Here is a 4,705-nt window from a genome sequence, read left to right as displayed (position 1 = left end):
AATACCTGCGTCATGAGAAAAGCATTTTCCATTTCTTTGTGCTGCAACAGCTTGGGTTGAACATTTGCCACTTGGAGCTGTTTCCTTTTTTGTGGGACTCTTCATCTTCCTCCAGCCAGAGAAGTCAGATCCCAAAGAGGTTGGGGGCACCACACACCTGCTACGGCGATGCCAGGAAGATGCAGACACATGTGGCAGAGGCTGGCCTGAGAGGGCAAGCGGGATCTCTCCCCTTGTTTTGAGCATTGGTGTCATGCCCCTGTCTCACATGACAACACAAGGGCCTTGGATGAGAGTATTAGAGGGAAAAATAATAATAATAAAAAGCAATGTTTATCCTTAAGGACAGCAATCCTAGCACGGGTGGAGAGGAAAACATCTATCATGAAGGCAGAATTAGCTTGTCATCTTATCTATCACTGCAGTGTCCTAGTTTTGCTCAGAGGGGCTGGGCTGCTCCACCAAGAACACGGTTTGCAAGGTAGTCTAACTTCAGTGTGAGGCATCACTCCAAACCAAGAAGGAGCACGAGAACAGGGTGGATGATCTGCAATGGACACCGTGTACACGCGGGTCTCATGACATGAAGGAGGGATGACGTGCAGTCAGGGCTGACCATTCCCAACAGAGCTGAAGGAATGGCATCAGAAAATGTGTTGGGAGAAAATCTCTCCTGGGGAAAAGGAAGAATGAGAAAAAGAGGGAGATGGAGATGCCAGGAAGCTGAAGTCATGATTGTGTTGCTTTCTCAGTGGGCCCATGGAGAGAGGGGCAGGCAACGTGCCCAGATGGGGCAGGGTGGTGTCTACTCCCAAATGTTCCCTCCTTCCCAGCACCCTGTCTGCACTTTGCTTGGTGGTGCTCTCCCCAAAACAAGGCTGTTGGGAATTACTGCAAGCCCATCTTCTGCTGCAGAAAGCAATAAATCCATAATCTGGCTCTTGGAGCGGTTCCCAGAATTTAGAGACTTTCTGCCTGAGTCTTGCTATTCATTAGAAAGCTCTCCCTTGGTCTCTTGCCTTCTCTCCTTTTTGGCAGTGGAATATAGCATTAAATTAATCGAGTTCATTTGTCTCTCGGTCCAACGAAAACTAATAAGACACCAGTTTTGAGAGCAAGCAAGAACCTGGATGGGTGTGAAGGTGTGCGTTTTTGAGAGCGAGATTGCCCTCTAGTGACTTAAATGCAAACAGTGTAATAGTACTAGAACATCACAAGTTTTTCAGGGTTTTACTTCATAGCAGAGCTCCAAATTTCCAATTGAAGTTTCTTCTAGATGGAGCAACGGTGTCTGTGGTGGGTGCTGGTAATGCCCTGTATCTGTAAGGGGGCTTTCCCTCCAGATGTCCTGAACAAAGACAGAGCCTTTGATTAAATTCAACATACTTCAAGAAAGTCTATATTTATCTAGACTTATTCTTATTTTTTCTTAAAAAAAAGGTAAAGCTTATCCTGTAGCCAGACCACAATGTGACATCCTTTTGGGGAGTAAAAGCGTAAAGTAAGGCCATGAATTTACAATCAGGCTGGATGCTAAGAGAAAAGCTACTTGCAGAAAGTTTACTAAAATAAGAAGTGCAACAAGTACATTTGGAAAAGTCATTTTACAGAAAGCCTCCTGAACAACTCTCCCACCACCACAAAAAAAAAAAAAAAACAACAACAACAACAAAAAAACACTCCCCCACTCAATCTGACCTGCAGTGGATGATATAATGCACGTAGCATTCTCCCCACCCATCTCTGAGATAAAATTTTTTTATTGCATTCCACCCCTTCAATGAACATAATAGTTCTTCCTCCAAAGCCTTTTCCTTCACTCTTTTATTAGCAGCCATCCCTGTCTTGCTGTTCTGGAGAAGAAGCTGGGGATTGCTCTGTGCCTTTGTGGTCAGTAGCAGTGTAGCTACCAGGGCAGATTTTAGTTTTATACGGTCACAGTGGTATTTCCTGCAGCAGTATATGCTAGCTGATGAATTTGCCTGTGTGTCAACAAGAGAGGAAAAAAAAAAATACTGGACTTGGCTCAAAGCAGGAGCCCATCATTCTGGGCTGGCTCGCTGGCTTTGCTGATTCATTCTTGGCTGAGCAACAGTACCTTCCACCCCACGGCTCTGTGAATGATCCCACTTCACAGCAGGCTGTGAGCTGCAGCAGCTGAGGACTCTGCTGCACAGCTGCAGCCAAGTTAGGATACTACCACTGAAAAAAAAAAAAAATCCTCCCTAGTTATACAGGGAGGTAAACTCTTCAACAGCTACAACTAAACCCAACTAAACCACGCATCGGGTCTCTAAAATGTAAAACATGGGAGTTTTAAAGAGTCCTGCATATTTTCTCACTGTCCTTTCAAACTGCTTTTGCTCTCTTCCAGCTTCAGAAGCTACAACCTACAACCGCAAGACAAATCAAGATGAAACAGGAGACATTACTTCATAGTCCCAACCGTCTGACTCTGCTCAGCAGATTGATGTCTCTTTGCTCTTTATGTGGAAGGTACTGGAACAGCTCTGCTCACCAAAAACAGGAAAGCCATGCTCGAACGTGGTGGTGTCGTCAAGAAATTGCCACTCATGCTCCCTTTAGAAATGAGCCTGGAGCACAGAGTTTTAGCAAGAGAAGTTACCTGTTCAAAACTGTTCCATGCAGCTTGGTTACTGCTGTGGAAAAGCAACCTGGAGGGTATTCCCGGGGGTGGGATCTGATGTAGGGGAGTGGTGCGAGAAGGGCCACACAGCTGGAATCCTGCCTGGCCCTTCTCTCCACCAGTGACGAACTAACTCTGGATGAAGACCTCCTATACTTGGCTGAGGGATGAGGAACCAAAAGCTTTTTAAGCAAATGGCTGACCCCCAAGGAAAGGGAGACATGAGGAATATCCCATCTTCTCTAAATATGGCCAGCAAACTTAGTAGAATTAATACATAAAGATCTACATTTTAGTACTCATTAGGGATTTCTAGGTGGTAACCAGGCTGAAATAAGAGGGGAAGATACCGATGCTGGACGTGGATGCATTCACTGGGCTTATCCTAAAAGCAACCCTTCTGCCAGGTGCTGGTATCAGTAGAAGGACAACACTTGATCACCTGCAGGTTATCATTTTTTCTAAAAACACGCTTAATTTATACCAATGCACATACTTGCTCAGGAACATAAGAAACTCAATGACATTGTCAAAGAGTTCAGTATACAGTGTGTTTTTCTGCTTTGCCAGGAACAAATCATAGTAGGTAAAATTAACTTGGGAAAACCAGACAAGTGAGAAAAATCAGACAAAGCTGTGAGTAGCTAAGGAAGAAGGTAGTAATCACCTCCTTCTTCTCCACCAATCCACTTCTCCTGTCTCTAGGTTATTGTCCATGGTGAAAGAAGTCTCAGTTTGGAGAGCACAGCTCTGGCTCCCCATGGATAAGCTGCTCCAGCTCTTGTGTGAAAAGTGCACTGAAGTTGCACAGGCATGGTCACCTTGTGGAGGGAATTGTTTTCTCTAGTAGCTGCCCTCATGCTGACATACGCACATTGATCCATGCAGAGTTGGCACCAACCTTTTGCACTAACCTCCAGTCCTCCCTCGCAGATTTGCTTTGGCATCATTTCCTCTTGCTACAGCAGTGTGACATTACAGTATGTGGCACTGGGGAATCCTTTCTTTCTGGAAAAGGGGAGAAGTGAGAGTCTCACCTGGTATGCATCAGGTCTACTACATTTTGTAGACTAAGCATGGGCAGCAAAAAGAATACCATGCGAGATCCCCGTATGTTTTACCAAGGCACAAAATCTGTTTTGAATATCCAGTCTTGTGCCTCCTCTTGTTTTCTTAGAGTCATTTTGAAGATAGCTGACATCACAGTTCCTAGCCTTTGAAATTCTGTGCACCCTAAGTTTGTGTAGATTTGTGCCAAAGGCTTTGAAGAGATATAGAGAAGATGCAGGGCCTCAGCCACAGCAGTCTGGTAAGAACCCATCAGCAGGAGCTCAGCCAGACCCTGCAGCATCAGGCTCATGAGCGCTACAACTCTCAGTTATCTCTCAGCTACTTTTTATCAGAGCAATGGGAGATAACCCAGCAGCAATCACTACATACCCTGCAGACCTCACAGCCCAGCTCTGCCTGTCCTAAATTAACATTTAGAGCTGTGTGAAGTCAGGAGGGGAAAATGCATCAATGAGATTACGCTCATACAGGATTTGGGGGAATCTTTCTTTAATAGAAAGCAATAGATTGTCTCAAGCAGAGAGTTTGGAACTGTGGCTCTGGGTCTCCTGGAAGGTGCTCCTAGAGGTGGGGTGGGTAAGGACTTCTGCATCCTCTCCTGAATCCTTCCTGAGCCTGTAACCAGCTGTGAGCCTGGGACCAGCACTCCCATACAACACAGTTCCTAAATGCAAGTGGAACGGACTGGTGAGATGGGAAGTCTTCAGAAGCCTGGGTGAGACCCCAGGGACCCAGGGGCTGGACTTTGGGAATGTTGGTCTAGGATATGAGATAAAGTAACTCCTGCAAGAGTTACTCCTGTGTTAAAAAGCAAAGCCAGAAAGCAGAGACTATGCTAAAGATGCATGGTTAGACCACAATTTGACACAAGGGGGAGATGCTCTGCCACAGATGGTTCTCTTGCAGGCCACCCACCGAAGCAGCTCCCTGGAGTACGGGCTGCAAATCCCACCCCTGCCACCTCACCTCCCCTGGCAAAGCAGATAC

Source organism: Anser anser (assembly GCF_964211835.1).
Source record: "Anser anser genome assembly, chromosome: 1".
Lineage (NCBI taxonomy): Eukaryota > Metazoa > Chordata > Aves > Anseriformes > Anatidae > Anser > Anser anser.
Note: the sequence above shows the minus strand (reverse complement) of the source record.